Here is an 18,427-nt window from a genome sequence, read left to right as displayed (position 1 = left end):
TGAAAATAAAATTTTTCCCTGGAGAAGCTAGAACTTAAAGTAATACTTAAATAAATAGAGCCAATCACTATATAATAGATGGCTATGAATTTCTAAAATCCTGGGAGTTTTAAACCTAGGATGAAAATACTGCAGTGGCCCATGGCACTTAACAGTGGGACAACTAGTATTTCCTAACTCCCAGTTACTCGTTTAGAAAAAATATTGTTCTGTTGCCTACCTTCTTAAATGGAATTGATAGGCTATAGGTCAAGGAACCATCCCATAAGCCTTCAGGGATCCCACGTTGTGATTCTCTGGCTGACTATTCTACAACGCTAATGCTCTTCCCCTCACCCACCACTGGGGGGTCAGGCACCTCCCCTTTGCCCTGCTAGACGCAAATCAATTAGGGGCTAGAGTCCTGGACAACCACCGTCACTAGAAGTAGATAAAAATCCAGCTGACTTCACATGGAAGGGCTCTGGGGGAGAACTTGCCCATGACCTCCATCCTTGGGGATTCACTACAGCTCGTTGGGTTTCTTCTTGAACACTCTGTTTCCTGCCCACATCCCTGACCACGCCTGGGTTCTGTGCAACAGGGAGATCACCATCTAAAGAGACAAAGACACTCTCATCTTTCATACTCTCCTTTTTCCCTCCCTTGCATAGCCTAATTTTTCTTTTCTCCCAAAAGTTTGCCTCTCTCCTTTAATATTCTTAACACTATCTACATGAGAATTCGAATCTCTTGCCTTTGATATATGTACTCCTTTTTTATGGCTAAGTAAGACTGAAATTTCACACTTTCTGTAATGGAAATGTGACAAGGATCAGAAGTCACCACACTGTTCTGACGACCTCCAGAAAGGCCTGACCCTGCCAAAGAAACCTGCAGGTGTGTGACAAAGCTTGCGTGGTAATTCTTAGTTTGAATACAAACCTTAAAAAGTGATGACAGGAACTGTATTCGGCCAGGCATGGTGGTTCATGCCTATAATCCTAGCACTGTGGGAGGCCAAGACAAGGGGATACTTTGAGCTCAGGAGTTCGAGACCAGCCTGAGAGTGAGACCCCATTTCTATTAAAAATAGAAATACAAACTAGCAGGGTATAGTGACAAATCCCTGTAGTCCCAGCTACTTGGGAGGCTGAAGCAGGAAGATGACTCCAGCCCAGGAGTTTGAGTTTGCTATGAGCTAGGCTGAGGCCTCAGCATGCTAGCCTGGGGCAACAGAGTAAGAATTGTCTCAACAAACAAAAAACGGAAACAAACAAACAACAAAAGCAGAAAGAAATCATATTCAAGGCATGTTTTATAACCTACTGCGTAACCTCCATGATCAGGTCCTGCTCCACATTCATTCCCCAAGAACAGACTTTTGGTAGATTTTACAAGACTGTGTTCTTTCAAAGAAAATGATGGTTTGTATTTTTATTTTTTTATTTTTTGAGACAGAATCTCACTCTGTCACCCTGGATAGGGTGCTGTGGTATCATAGCTCACAGCAACCTGAAACTCTTGGGCTCAACAGATCTCTTACCTCAGCCTCCCAAGTGTTGGGACTACAGGATCCCACCACACTGCCCAAGCTAGTTTTTCTATTTTTAGTAGAGATGGCAATCTCAGTCTTGCTCAGGCTGGTCTCGAACTCCTGAGCTCAAGCAATCCATCTGCCCAGAGTGCTAGGATTACAGGCATAAGCCACTACACCTGGCCTTTATTTTTGTTTTTTGAGACAGGGTCTTGCTCTGTTGCTTAAGATAGAATGCACTGGCATCATCACAGATCTCTGAAACCTCAAACTCCCAGGTTCAAGCAATTCTCCTGCTTTGGGTTCCCAAAGGGCTGGGATTACAGGCATGAGCCACTGTCTTTTCAGAAGTGGTTTAGTTATTAAAAATAATCATAAACTGCCATGAAATAGGTCAAGTTATCACAGGGCCCTCCTGAGAGATGTCCTGGAACTCTCATAAGCTACAGTAGCCTCAAGGAGGTTTTCTGGGACAGAGCTGGTCCCAAAGAAAGAGATGGGAAGAGTGTAAGATGTCCTTGCAGTGCTCCTGGCAGAACGGATACTGGCTTGGTTCATCACTTTTTCATAAAGAGTAAATATCTCACATACATACTACAAGGTCAAGGTTAGAGAGTGATCTCACCACTGCACCAATCACTTATTAAACTCCAGCTTGTTTAGGAAACAGAATCAAGGACAAAACACTGGTGTTTTGTGCTGATGTGGTCATTTTCATCTCCAATAAATCCTGGTTAAATAACAAAAAACCTCAAAAAGGCACTTGTGACCTTGGCATTAGAGGGCCTGAGTCTTGGTGCTTGCCTTATCACTTGTGTAACCTTGGACAAGTCCTCTGGTGACTCTGAGTCACAGAAGGAACTTCTGTCCCACGCACAGAAGTTACCACTTAACTCACAGAGTGGTAGTGAGGACATGGCATGGAAGCATTTGGTATGATGTGCAGCTTTACTCAAATGTGCTGTAGAGTTAATGTGGCCACTTGCACAGAAAAGTTACCCAGGGACTCCAAAGTAATGTCTTCAGTGATTCAGGATAAGCGCCCCCTGCCTTGCAGGAGCAAACATGAACTGGTTAAGTGCTAGGCTGCTCACAGCCAGGGGGTCTCTTTGAAAGTGTAACGTAGACAGATCAAACGATCTGCACAGAGCTGGGGAGGCTTTTTCAGCGTACTCCACCTGAGCTATCCTCTTTCCATCAAAAAGCCTGAAGAACTGAACCCTCTTTCCACTCCTACACTCATACACCAGAGAGACAGACAGGAATGGAAAGCAAGAGGGAACACAAGACACAGAAAATTGAAAACACACACACACAGAGGGTAAGTTCAGGTGGCAGACACTTTGCAAAACTGCATGCCGCTAAACTATAGCTAGGAAGAGCCAGAGTGGCTGGAGTCACAAAAACACAGACAAAGTAAAAACTATGTAACCATTCCTTTTTAAAAAATTATTTTTAATTTTATTTATTTATTTAAACAGAATCTCACTCAATCATCCTGGGTAAAGTGCCGTGGCATCATAGCTTACAGCAACCTCAAAGTCTTGGGCTTGACCAATTCTCTTGCCTCAGCCTCCTAAGAACCTGGAACTATAGGTACCCACCACAATGCCTGTCTAGTTTTTCAGTAGAGACTGGGTCTCACTTTTGTTTAGGCTTGTCTCCAACTCCTGAGCTCAAGCAATCCACCAGTGTCCACCTCCCAGAGTGCTAGGATTACAGGCATGAATCACCACACCTGGCCTATGTCACCATTCTTGGTAGAAATTCTACTAAATGATTCAGTTCACTTTTCTCTCTGACATCACTGCTACTTCATTATCATAAAGAGTAAAGACTGCATGTACATGTTACAAGGTCACAGTTAGAGAGTGACCTTACTACTGAGACCATCACTTATTAAACTTCAACTTGTTTAGGGAACAGAATCAAGGACTAAATACTAGTGTTGGGGCTGACAGATTTATTTTGGTTGTTTCCCATATGGCTATCTCATCATTCTAATATGTTATTATAAAAAGCCAAGGTCAAAGACTACGTCATTTACATCTTCCATATTCCCAGGAGCACCTGGTAGGGTGTTATGCATATAGGGGTTATTTTATGGATGCTTGTTTAAAAATAAGGGAGAGATGAAGGAAATGGGGAAGGAAAAATTTTTAAGCAGTTGCTTATCCCATAAGTCTGAGGGAAAGCAATAAAATTTGTACATAGTTTGAAATAAGACTTAACATATATAGTATTTCAAATTTGAGGCATACTACATATAAGCAAGTTACATTCTATGAAACAATCCTGTATTAAATAGTCACAAATTGTAACACTCCTCTCAGATTCCTACCTAACATATGGTGATGGTGATTTTTATAATTTTATGTCATTAGGAGACAGTTTCCCTGGGTCTCTCACACTCCCACACATCCTACTGAGGGTGCCATGGGCCCGTCTTCACCTGGACCATTCCTCAGGCCAGTGTTGACAGTGAGCAACCTTGAGTGACTGTTTTCCTCTACAGCAAAGAGCAGTCATGCTTACTACAAAATACCTATTAAGTAGTGGGTCCTCCCAGCTCCCTGTTTCTCAGCTGGGACCCCATCTCACTGTGTGCACAGCATCCATCTAAATTCATCGGGTTATGCTCACTGGACCTGGGGACAAGGGGATCTGACTGTGCTGATGCTGCCTGCTGTGCCCTGGGTAATGAAGACCTTTGTCTGGGACTCAGGTGTCTCCTATCTTCCCCCAGGATCTGAGGAAGAGCAACAGCCTAGTATGGTAGCTTGTAAGTAGGGTTAAATGCAGTCCCAGATCTCTCAATATCTTTATTTCAAATGGGTGTCTCCAATTTTTTTTAATTGACTTTATAGTTGAGTAAAAGGAAAACAACTAGATTAGAAAGCCATGCCTCTAACTCTACAGTTTGACATTTGATATTTTAAAATGTGATTTTAACATTTTGTGAAAACCTTCTCACCCACATTGGGCTCCTCTATGTCCAACTATGAGCGTGCACAATGACTTCTGTCCATGACAGCGTAAAAGCAGCCAGGCAACTCCAAAGCCCGACCAGGAGTTTGGCCTATTTGTTCTACTCTCATCCCTCGTGAGGGCTCCCCTGGCTCTGCTGAGGACAGCTGGTCTTACAGCCTAAGACCAACAGGCTCTCAGCCTCCAACTCTGGCCCAGTTCCACCCGTTCTCTTTGCAGTAGTAGGAGAGAAAGGCCAGGGTAGATAAGGTGACATGTCCATGCATCTGGCTGTTGCCCACCATCTTCTCTGCAGTTTCTTGTGCCCAGTTCCCCGTGACACTGTACTTATGTCTTGTTACAGTCTACCGTGCACTGGGCAAAGACAGAACCTCCTTCCTCACCTTGTCTGTTGGAGGCAGGAGCCAAGCTATTTGCAGAATAGGCTACACACCTGGCAATAGGGCACCTGCACCCCAGTAGCAGCTCCTTAATACTTGGTAAGTGATTGGATTAATTAACCATCATTTCTAGATCTTATCTGTGGCCCTATTTTTCAATATCAATCTATTGGGTTTCACAACAGAGACAGTAATGAGTAAGATTTTTAAACAGCTACCACCCCAAACCTTGAAAGTTCTCTATGTGTCTGTGGCATAAAAACTCAGCACATCTGAGACTGGAAACATTTTCACTCTTTGTTTAACTTGCTATTCCATCTGCTTTCTTCTGAGATAAAGAGCCAGACCAAGCCTTTTTAAATTTTTCCTTCCAATCAAACATGAAAAACCAACTCATTGTTGCTAAAGAAAGCCATAAAAGTTTAAAAAAAAAACCTATTTAAAGTTACGTTGATAACTTCACTATTATGCAGCTAGTTATGTGGAAGTTGAAATATTAAAATAGAAAACTTGCTCTTGAGATAACTCAGACAGTTAAAGAGGCAGAAAAGAAGAGAGAAAAAGCAGAATTTTCACTGACAGGATTATGGAACTTTAAGAAACATTCAAACATACGAGTTACAGAATCTCAGAAGAGGAAGAAGAATGCCCCAGAGTTGGGGTGGTGCCAGTCGCTCAAAGGAGTAGGGTGCTGACCCTTATATGCCAGAGGAGGCGGGTTCAAACCCAGCCCTAGCCTAAAAAACTAAAACAACCAACCAACCAAACAAACAAACAAAATGCCGCAGAGGAATGGAAGCCATTCTAGAGAATATTATAATGAAAATTTCCCAAATATTACCAAAGATTTTGACATACTCCTTTCAGATATCGGTCCCCTGGTTGTCTCAACTCTAATCAAGTTTCTCCAAGACGCATTGTGATGAATCTATCTAAAGTCAAGACAAAAGAAAAGATTTTGCAAGCTGCCAGGGGTAAGTGCCAACTGACCTACAGGGATAAATCTATCAGGGTGACCGTGGACTTCTCTAATGAAACTTTTAAAGCCAGAAGACAATGGTCATCTATCTTTAATCTACTTACACAGAACAATTTCCAGCCCAGAATTCTATATCCCGCTAAGCTAAGCTTTAAAATTGATGGAGAAATCAAATCTTTTACTGATATGCAAACATTGAGGAAATTTGCCACAACAAGACCAGCTTGACAGGAAATACTTCTACCTGTTCTACACACTGACCATCACAATGGACCTTCAGCTAAGTAAACACTGAGAAATTAAAGGACAGAACCTAGTTTCCACAAAGATGCAGAAGACAAAAATAAGCAATGGACTTTCACAAAATAAGATGAATAGAACGCAACCACACTTATCAATTATCTCAATAAATGTCAATGGCTTGAATTCCCCACTGAAGAGGCATAGATTGGCTGATTGGATTAAAAAACACAAGCCATCTATTTGCTGTCTGCAGGAAACACACCTCACCTCAAAAGACAAATTAAAACTCAGAGTTAAGGGTTGGAGTCAATTTTTTATGCAAATAGAATTCAGAAGAAAAGAGGGGTTGCAATCTTATTTTCAGATACATGTGGATTTAAAGCAACTAAAGTCATAAAGGACAATGATGGTCACTTCATATAGGTCAAAGAAAAAATATAACAAGAAGTCATTTCAATTCTAAATATTTATGCACCCAATTTAAATGCTTCCAGATTCTTGAAACAGACCTTGTTTAGTCTGAGCAATATGATATCTTATAACACCATGACTTTAACACCCCTCTCTCAGAGCTGGACAGATCCTCTAAACAGAAATTAAATAAAGATATTAGAGATTTAAATGAGACCTTCAAATAACTGTGCTTGATAGACGTATATAGAACACTCCATCCTAAAGATAAAGAATATACATTCTTCTCATCATCCCATGGAACATTTTTCAAAATTGATCATATCCTAAGACACAAAACAAACCTCAACAGAATCAAAAGAATTGGAATTCTACCTTGCATCTTCTCAGATCACAAGGCACTAAAGGTGGAACTCTACTCCAACAAAAATGTTCAAAACTCACACAAAGGCATGGAAGTTAAACAACCTTATGCTGAATGATAGTTGGGTGCAGGAAGAAATAAAAAAGGAAATCATTAACTGCCTTGAGTATAACCACAATGAAGACACAAGCTACCAAAACCTATGGGATACAGCAAAAGCAGTCCTGAGAGGAAAATTTATCGTTTTAGAAGCCTACATTTGAAAAACAGAAAGAGAGTGCATCAACAAACTCACAAGCCATCTTATGGAATTGGAAAAAGCAGAACAATCTAAGTCTAAACATAGCAGAAGAAAAGAAATATCAAAATTAAATCAGAGATTAATGAAATTGAAAACAAGAGCATCATTCAGAAAATTAATGAAACAAGGAGTTGGTTTTTTGAAAAAAATAGATAAACTTTTGGCCAGACTAACTAGAAATAAAAAAGTAAAATCTCTAGTCATCTCAATCAGAAATGATAAAGGGGAAATAACAACTGATGCTACAGAGATACAAGAGATTATCTCTGAATACTACCAGAAACTTTATGCCCAGAAATTTGACAATGTGAAGGAAATGGATCAATATTTGGAATCACACCCTCTCCCTAGACTTAGCGCAGATGAAATAGGTCTCCTGAACAGACCAATTTCAAGCACTGAGATCAAAGAAACAATAAAAAACCTCCCAACAAAAAAAAATGCCCTGGTCTGAATGGCTTCACATCAGAATTCTATCAAATCTTCAAGGAAGAGCTTATTCCCGTACTCCAGAAATTATCTCAAAAAATTGAGGAGGAAGGAATCTTCCCCAACATGTTCTATGAAGCAAATATCACCCTGATTCCAAAACCAGGAAAAGACCCAACTAAAAAGGAGAACTTTAGACCAATTTCACTAATGAATATAGATGCAAAAATTCTCAACAAAATCCTAGCCAACAGATTACAGCTTATCATCAAAAAAGTCATACATCATGATCAAGTAGGTTTCATCCCAGGGATGCAAGGCTGGTTTAATATACGTAAATCTATAAACATTATGCACCATATCAACAGAAGCAAAAACAAAGTCTATAAGGGCCAAAGCATGGGGGTGGGGGTGACCAGGAAGTGAGAGCCAAGATTGGAAGGAGGAGGACTCAAGTCCAGTTGGTGGTAGAAAGGTGACAGACCATCTGGACTCGTCAGTTTTCTTCTTTGCTGGTTACTGGGCTGAGGTCCCTTAGTGGCTGAGAGCTAGCATCTCTGTTTGCTTGTCTTTTGGAGGAAGAGGCTTGGGGAAACACCTAAACATGTGGAATCCCAATGCTGGGCAACCAGGGCCAAATCCATATCCCCCTAACATTGGGTACCCTGGAGGTTCCAATCCTGCCTATCCACAACCTGTCAATCCAGCCTTTCCTCTTGGCCCCATTCCTGCTCCCCCAGGAGTTCCCCAGGGAAATCCAGCTTTTCCTCCAGCTGGGCCTCCTCATCCTGTGCCACAGCCAGGGTATCCAGAATGCCAACCCCCAGGTCCCTACCCTCCTCCATACCCACCTCCTGCTCCTGGAATGCTTCCTGTGAATCCCTTGGCTCCTGGCATGTTAGGACCAGGAATGACGAATGACAAGAAGATGAGGAAGAAAATGAAGAAAGCTCATTAAAAGATGCACAAACACCACAAGCATGGCAAACACTCCTCCTCCTCTTCCTCCTCTTCCAGCAGTGACTCTGACTGAATACAGGGCCTGGACTCTTCCCTCAAGTCTCACTAGTTCTGCTCTCCCATCAAGCTTCAGATATCATGTTGTATTGGTGGAAATTACCCCTTGCACCCCCTACCCCCACCTGAGCCTCACTCTGCTGTTCAGCCCTGACTGGCTAGGGAAAATGGGAAAAGATTGTTATGGGCTAGAAAGGCTGTCTCTTCTTGCTGCTTGGATAGATCTTATAGCTGATGAGTTTAGCAGGGGAACTATTTCTTGAAGATGGTAAGACCTTTGAACTAAATGCTAAAGACAAGGTTAAGATCTATAAAATGTGATTTTTCTTTACTTCCTTTTGTAATACTTGTGGTTGGGAGGTGTTGTGGAAATTTAACTATGAAGAAAAAAACTATCTTTTTTGTAATGTTGGCACACTTGGGCAATTAGTGGGAAGTATTACTTCCCAGAAGAACTTTTATTGGTTATACTAACTGCAGGGTTGTTGGGAGGTAGATCCATGTGGTCGACAAGCTCTGCCATATTGGAACCTAGTCTCTACTCCTTAGCTCTATATGAGATTTCGTGTTCTACTTTCATTATCCAACTCTCAGTCCAAATAAAGCTATTTCTCCTGGTCAAACCCCCCCCCCCAAAAAAAACAAAAAACAAAGCCTATATGATTCTCTCAATAGATGCAGAAAAAGCACTTGATAAAATCCAGCATCCTTTTCTAATTAGAACACTGAAGAGTTTAGGCACAGTTGGCACATTTCTTAAACTGATTGAAGCTATCTATGACAAACACACAGCTAATATTTTACTGAATGGAGTTAAACTGAAAGCTTAATCTGAAAGCTTCCACTTGGAACTGGAAGCAGACAAGCTTGTCCTCTGTCCCCATTACTATTCAACATAGTGCTGGAAGTTCTAGCCAATACAATCAGGCAAGACAAGGAAATAAAGGGCATTCAAATGGGAGCAGAGGAGGTCAAACTCTCCCTCTTTGCTGATGATATGGTCTTATACTTAAGAGAACCCCAAAGACTCAACTTCAAGACTCTTGGAAGTAATCAAAAAATACAGTAATGTCTCAAGATATAAAATCAATGTCCACAATTCAGTTGCCTTTGTATACGCCAACATCAGTCAAGATGAGAGGTTAATTAAGGACACAATTCCCTTCACCATAGCCCCAAAGAAAATGAAATATACCTAATAAAAGAGGTGAAGGAACTCTATACAGAAAATGATGAAACTCTAAGAAAGGAAATAGCAGAAGACATCAACCAATGGAAGAACATACCATGCTCATAGCTGGGAAGAATCAACATTGTTAAAATGTTTATACTTCCCAGAGCAATCTACCGATTCAACGCCATCCCTATTAAAATACCAATATCGTATTTTCAAGACTTAGAAAAAATAATTCTGCATTTTGTATGGAACCAGGAAAAAACCCCATAGAGCTAAGGCAGTTCTTAGTAATAAAAACAAAGCCGGAGGTATTGCCATACCAGATTTTAGGCTGTACTACAAAGCCATAGTGATCAAGACAACATGGTACTGGCACAAAAACAGAGACAGAGACATTTGGAATCAAATAGAAAACCAGGAAATGAAACCAACAACTTACAGCCACATAATCTTTGATAAACCAAACAAGAGTGTCCACTAGGGGAGAGACTCCCTATTCAATAAATGGTGCTGGGAGAATTGGATATCCACATGTAAAAGATCAAAACTGGACCCTCACCTTTCTCCACTCACAAAAATTGATTCAAGATGGATAAAGGACTTAAATTTAAGGCATGAAACAATAAAAATAATCAAAGAAAGAATAGGAAAAACACTGGAAGATATCGGTCCGGGAAAGACTTCATTAAGAAGACTGTCGTGGCAACAGCAACAACAGCGGTAATAAACAAATGGGATTTAATTAAACTGAAAAGCTTCTGTATAGCTAAGGAGACAACAACCAAAGCAATCTACCCAATGGGAAAGGACATTTGCATATTTTGAATCAGACAAAAGTTTAATAACTAGGATCTATACAGAACTTAAATTAATCCACAAGAAAAAAAACCAACAATCCCATACATCAATGGGGAAGAGATGAACAGAGCCTTCTTTAAAGAAAACAGATGAATGCCTAGCAAACACATGAAAAAATGCTCATTATCCCTAATTATTAGAGAAATGCAAATTAAAACCACTCTGAGATATCATCTAACCCCAGTGAGAATGGCCCACATCACAAAATCTTAAAACCTCAGATGCTGGCGCGGATGTGGAGAGAAAGGAACACTTTTGCACTGCTGGTGGGACTGCAAACTAATACAACCTTTTTGGAAGGAAGTATGGAGAACCCTGAAAGAACTCAACCTAGACCTCCCATTTGACCCTGCAATCCCATTACTGGGCATCTATCCAGAAGGAAAAAAAAAAAACCCTTTTATTATAAAGACACTTGTACTAGACTGTTTATCTCAGCTCACTTTATAATTGTTAAAATGTGGAAACAGCCTAAATGCCCCTCAACCCAGGAATGGATTAACAAGCTGTGGTATATATATACCATGGAATACTATTCAGCCATTAAAAAATGGAGATTTTGAAGCATTTGTATTAACGTGGATGGAGGTGGAAAACATTATTCTTAGTGAAGCATCACAGGAATGGAGAAGCATGAATCTTATGTATTCAACTTTGATATGAGGACAATTAATGACACAGTGGAGGATGGGGGAAGGGGAAAGCAGAGAGAGAGAAGGAGGGAGGGGGTGAGGGAAAGGAAAGGAAAAAAAAAGAAAAGAAAATAGTGACTAATTCTCACATAAACTGGATTTAATTTTGACCAAAGTACATTACTCGAACATTAATTTTTAATTCAACTTGTCAATACGTTCTTTAGGATACTGCATCCTCATTTATAAGTGAAATATGTTTGTAATTTCCCTTCATAATATATTTTTTCCAATTTTAATGTCAGGTGTATCCAGATGAAGCAGAATGATTTTGAAGTATTTCTTCTTTTTCTATTGTCTATGAGATTTGGTATAATCTGTTTTTTGAAATTATCTTTTATTTTTATTTAGAAATATTATTTGTCTATTTTTTGAGACTCTGGAATAAAAAATAAGAAGTTAACTGATGACTCCATACTGAACCTCAGAGTCAAAGCCTTCTATAATAGACATACTCTTATTTGACAATGTGAATGTCACTTTTTTGCATTATTATTATTGCTCAATATTTCATTGTAGCACTCGTCTGATTTCTTTTCTGAATGTATTTATCTTCGTTCATTCTTTACAAGGTTTTTATTTCTAGTCCTTATCTTAAACATTGTTATTGTTATTAAATTTTAAGCCTTTTTAATTTTGAGAAGGCAAAAAGTGGAAACCAAATAAACACATGTACATGTATAGAGAAAATTTAAAAAATAAATAAAATAGAAAACTTGAACAAATTTTACAAAGCTCAATATTTCTAATATTCAGATAACGTTTATGAAGAATCACAATATTTACATCTTACTCAACATAAACCTAATCAGCAGCCAACCTGACCTGGTCCCCTTCTCCCCAAACCAGCCTCCGCCTTTCTGTCGGCAGGACACCCCCGAGTCAAGCTCTGGGGTCCTCTCAATCCCTACCCCGCCCTTCCTTGCAGGCTGACAGATCCATCCACAGCCTTCTCTCAAGATGCCTCCACATTTATCTTTCCTCCTATTTCTGGCATCAGTATTCTCATCCAGGTCTTCATCCCTCCTGCCCAGGTCAATGAAATAACTTTCAAAAGAGAATCACAATGGCTCCATATGTCCCAATCCAGAGATTTCTCAGCCTTCTGCTCTAATCTTCATAACAACAAAAAAAGATTATTGTGTTTCACTGCAACGCCTCCTTCTTCCAGAATAGCAGCCAATCTCATTCTGCGCCCCCATATCTGCTCCGACATCCGCCCGCCCTGCTCTGGACCCGTGTGACTCGCAGCGCTGAGAAAGTTCGTCTTGGGTCGCCTTGACGTTGAAGGGCACAGAGTGCAGCCTTCAAGAACAAAAAGTAAACGCTGATGTATGGGACACAAGTGTTAAAAATAGCACCCCAGGGAGAAATTATAGCACCAAATTCAAGTTATCTTGTTCCAAAACAGCACCAATCTATTCTGGAAGGATTCGGGTGGCCCATTTTTGAGCACAGCCCAGAACAGTAGCAGCAACCTTATTTGTATCCCCAGAAGCACAGACCAAATCCCACTTTTCACTCCTGGGTGGTCTCTGGAAGAAGCGTGTTTAGTGTCTACACACAACAAAACTTAAAACAGAGAACCAGGGCCCAGCAAAATATCCCTTTGGAGCCTTCTTTTGACAGAACACACACAAGCTATATCCAAACATGTTGAGGATTCTAAAAAAACACCCAAGTGAAAGTCCATAGTCAGCAGCAGCCCAAGCCTGACAAATCTTTTTTGCACAAATATTTTCTTCTCAACAGAATCCAGACTCATATTGTCCATGTGCTGATAAGAGACATGCATGTGGATCGTGCACACGCAGACTGCCACACCCATCATCCTGCTGAGGCCCAGCTGCCCAGAGCACCTGCCCACGCCTTCCTCTTCCTCGAAGCACATGAGGGCCTGGTCCTGACGCACGGCCTGCCTGACCCCAGTGCTCACGCCAGCTCGCCAGTGATGCTATCGATGTATAAATAGAAGGTAGCTCCACAGGCCTTGGTCCCAGCCAAGCCAAAGGGGACTATCTTGTGACTCCCTGAAATAAATTCAGTTGTTCCAGCACAGCACCTCACTAAACTGAAGACAATGCATTCTCACAAGCCCAGACTCTGTTAAATCAGATGAAAAGCCTGATTATGACTGCAATGCATTCAAAACACAAGTTAATAATCTTGTTACCACTCCTCCTATGTCTAGAAAAATGCCCTCAAGCTGTTGATAGGACTGTGTCCTCTGGATGTAGGCATTTGGAGACCAGTCTTGTAATCCCAAGGAAGAGTGGGGAGCATTTAATATCTCTCCCTGCCCTCCATCTGATCAGGAGATAGAAACTTCCTTCCTCCCTCCACAGATCCAGCCAGCCAGGTGACAAACACACACTACACAGATACCAGACACACCAGATACCCAGGGCCCAGGTCACAGAGGGCAGCAGGTGGGGGTGGCCTCCAGGCCTGTTTGGCATTGGCAGTCACACTAGGGAGATGTCAAATGACACTGTCATCCAGCTAACAACGTTAACATTCCCTATGTGTAAGCAGAAACGAATTCGAAATCCAGGTTTATTATTATTATTTTTTTATTACCATTCTTGAAACAGAGCTTCACTTTGTCACCCTTGGTAGAATGCCTTGGCATCATAGCTTATAGCAACCTCAAACTCCTGAGATTAATCAATCCTCCTGCCTTAACCTCCCAAGTATCTGGGATTACAGGCCCCACCAGCATGCCTGGCTAGTTTTTTTATTTTTAATAGAATCAGAGTCTTAATCTTGCTCAGGGTGGTTGTGAACTCCTGAGTTCAAGGGATCCCCCTGCCTCAGTCTCCCAGAGTGCTAGGATTGTAGGTGTGAGCCACCATCCCCAGCCCCAAATCCAGTTTTAGATTAGTCTTAGTGGCAGATATACATCACTCTCAGACCAAAGCTTTATCTCTCTTTCTCTTTCTTTCTTTCTTTCTTTCTTTTTTTTTTTTGCAGTTTGGCCAGGGCTGGGTTTGCACCCATCACCCTTGGTTTATGGGGCTGGCACCCTACCCACTGAGCCACAGGCGCCACCCCAAAGCTTTATCTCATCAAAACATCTTAACAAGCTTATGAAGCAGGCCCTGATATCTCAATTTCATAGTTGAAATTAGGTCCAGTCACTAAGCAGGTACCCCACACAGCTATCAAGCCACAGAACAAGATCCCGTGTCCTCTAAGCCCTCTCCACAGAGGCCCTCTGCCAGGGCCAGTGCATGACACTGTGTGCAAATGGGCAGAATCCTGTCTGGAGCTGCCCATCGCCCACATCTGGCTGGCTCAGATCCCAGCCACGCCTTTTAGGGAGCCCTCTCATCTCACTCCACTATACTGCCCCTCCTCTTCTAAAGGTACAACCTGACACTGCCACTCCCCTTGTAAGGTGCTCCTGTGGTATGCACTGTCTCCAGAGGGGCTCCCACGAACACCCAGGCAGCCACTGGGCCCCTCCCCATCTTGTGTTCCCTGCTGTTGGGTGCTTCCTGGCTCACAGCCCCAGGCTGGCTGGCTCCTCACCTCTCACCACTGTCCTCCAGACCCCAACACAGTGCATTTCCTGCTAAGACCTGAGGTGGGGCACAGGGAGGGGCATTCAGGGACACCTGCTATTCTCCAACAGGCTTTCCTGATACTACACAAGAATGTCCCTGAAACTGAAAATGCTGCTGGCTGATCAAAAGCTCCGCCTTTCCTTGCAGCCAGACAAATAAGGTAAGTGGCCAAATAGCTCATAAGGTCATCTGAGGCAAGTCCAGGGTCTCCATTTATAACAGAACTAAAAGTAGAGATGAGGCGTGCCATGTTGAGGGCAGCAGTTATGTGGTAGCAGAGCTGACAGAGGACACCCTGTCTGTCCTTGTGCTCAAGAAACTGCTTTGAAAAGATGAAATTTCTTAGGTGATTGTGAAAGAGCTGAGATCACCTGGCCATAAGACACAAGGATCTCCTGTTGGTTCCAGTTTATAAACCACATGGCTTCCTTCCTAAAAGGACCCCCGAACTACTGTTAAAAAAGAAATTCTGAAGACCCTACTAATAGATTAGTACATTTCCCTAGCTCTGACAGAAATATATACATCATATGCACATCTTGTGCCTTCGCTTCTGAAAAGGTGAGCCCGTGTCATTTTTCTGTAGCTCTGAATTTTCACACCTCCTTTCCATCTACTATTCTTTTTCTTTGTTATAAATGTTTGGTTTCATTAAGTTTCTGTTTAATACTTTTTCCCAATGGGGGTTTACTTTGTTTGTTATATATGTTGTACTACCACATAAAGTACTTCACTGTCCATAAAAAGCAAGCAGAAATCATGGGGAGTTTTAAGAAATTTGAAGTAGAAATGTTTTAATTCCAAAAAATTACTCTGGATCAACATTGTGTGTTTGATCCCTCATCCCCCGTGACTGGGCCCACTGTTAGTTACAGTTTGCGTACAGCTAGTCACTCACCCATTCATTTGTGCATTCAACAAACACTCAGAGTTTTACTGTGTGCTAAGGGCTACTCCACAGTGATGGAGGCAAAAATGAATTCAAGACAGTCCCTGCCTTCATGGTGCTGAGGACCCAGCAGAGATGTGGAGACTGCCATCCAAATAAAACCAGGCTGCGTGTGACAAAAGCTTTAGTGAGCAGAGGGGAGCGGACGGACCCTGCCTGAGGCCAGTGGACAGGGGTTCTTGGGAATGGGATGGGAGACCAGGTGGGAGGACAGCTCGGCCAGGGTGAGGGAGGCCTAGTGCCAGGCTAAGAGGTTTAACTTCATTCAGAAAGAAGTGAGTTTCCAGAGATTTCTCAGCCTGGGAGTGGCCATTGTGTGGCCACTTCAAGAAGACCTGCCTTGGGCAAAACCAACTACAGGGAAGGAACCAGCACAGGGGTCAGTCCTGGGCCACAGCCACAGGTCTGGTGTGTGGTTCTGGGCACCTCCGCTCAGCGTGGGCCAGGGGAAGGGAAAGAAGAGGGGCAGGACCAGGGACTCTTCCACAAAGGGAGCTGAGCGCGTGCAGGGCTCTGGGAGAAGTGGCCCAGGGCAGTCCTGAGGGGTCTGCTCTGGGACTGAAGACCAGTGACCCTGGCCACATGACCAGGAGGGAGGAAGGGGAGCTGGTGCATACAGGCCATACCCAGCCAGCCCTCCTCACAGTCCACAGTCAGTGTGGGACACACGAGGAAGACACAGGGAGGACGCGCTGCTGCTCAAGCTGGCCATCTGGAACCATTCAGGGAAGCTACAACACGAATGGATTACTAAGGGGAAAAAAGAACAGCAAACACAAGCCCACCAATGCCGTGCTCACGTCAGGGCAGAGTGTCGGACACCCGCCAGAATTCCTCGGCTCACTCTCCACATCCGTGCTCACTTCAGCCCTGGGGCTGAACTGTATCCCCAAAAAGAGCTGTTCAAGTTCCACCCACCCCATACTGGTGAATGTGACCTTATTTGGGAATAGAGTCCTCACAGAGTGATCAAGCTAAGAGGCAGTCACACCTAATCCAACACGACTAGCATCCTTATAAAGATACACGCACATGCACACCCATGGGCACACACACTCACACACACAGGCACATACACGCACATACACGGCACACACACGCACATACACAGGCACATACACGGACATACACAGGCACATACACGGCACACACATGCACATACACAGGCACATACACAGGCACATACACAGGCACATACACAGCACACACACGCACATACACAGGCACATACACAGGCACATACACAGGCACATACACAGCACACACACGCACATACACAGGCACATACACAGGCACACGCACAGCACACACACGCACATACACAGGCACACACACAACACACACACGCACATACACAGGCACACACACAGCAACACACACACATACACGGCACACACACAGCACACAGGCACACACACACGCACACACACAGCACACACAGCACATACACAGGCACATACACGGCACACACACGCACATACACATGCACATACACGGCACACACACAGCACACACACGCACATACACACGCACATACACGGCACACACACAGCACACACACGCACATACACAGGCACACACATGCACATACACAGGCACACACAGCACACACACGCATATACAGGGCACACACACAGCACATACACAGGCACACACACGGCACACACACACACATACACAGGCACACACACAGCACATACACAGGCACACACACAGGCACACACACGGCACACACACGCACATACACAGGCACACACACAGCACATACACAGGCACACACACAGCACACACACACACATACAAACGCACATACAGGGCACACACACAGCACACACACGCACATACACAGGCACACACGCACATACACAGGCACACACACAGCACACACATTCACGTACACAGGCACACACACAGCACATACACAGGCACACACACGCACATACATGGCACACACACAGCACACACACACATACACATAGAACACACACGCACATACATGGCACACACAGCACATACACAGGCACACACACAGCACGCACACACACATACATAGGCACACACACAGCACACACGCACATGCACATGCACATACACAGCACACACATGCACATACACAGCACACACACGCACATACACAGACACACACACAGCACACACACGCACATACACAGGCACACACACAGCACATACACAGGCACATACACAGGCACACACACAGCACATACACAGGCACACACACAGCACACACACGCACATACACAGGCACACACAGAGCACACACACGCACATACACAGGCACACACACAGCACATACACAGGCACATACACAGGCACACACACGGCACACACGCACATACACAGGCACACACGCACACACATGCACATACACAGGCACACACACACATACACACGCACATACACAGGCACACACAGGCACACACACGCACATACACAGGCACACACACAGCACACACACGCACATACAGGGCACACACAGCACACACACGCACATACACAGGCACACACACAGCACACACACGCACATACACAGGCA

General features: G+C 43.3%; 1 protein-coding gene and 1 pseudogene across 1 annotated transcript in view; one reads left to right on the top strand and one right to left on the bottom strand.

Moving 5' to 3' along the window:
• Window positions 1-18,427, bottom strand: part of MTCL1 (microtubule crosslinking factor 1) — a 124,044-nt gene that overhangs the window by 74,809 nt on the left and 30,808 nt on the right. The window lies entirely within an intron of this gene.
• Window positions 8,192-8,658, top strand: LOC111721864 (annotated as a pseudogene).

The sequence above is a fragment of the Otolemur garnettii genome, unplaced genomic scaffold (genome assembly GCF_000181295.1).
Source record: "Otolemur garnettii isolate 467f Iridium unplaced genomic scaffold, OtoGar3 scaffold00193, whole genome shotgun sequence".
NCBI lineage: Eukaryota > Metazoa > Chordata > Mammalia > Primates > Galagidae > Otolemur > Otolemur garnettii.
The sequence above is the reverse complement of the archived record's forward strand: the minus strand, read 5'-3'. Positions and strand labels throughout refer to the sequence as shown.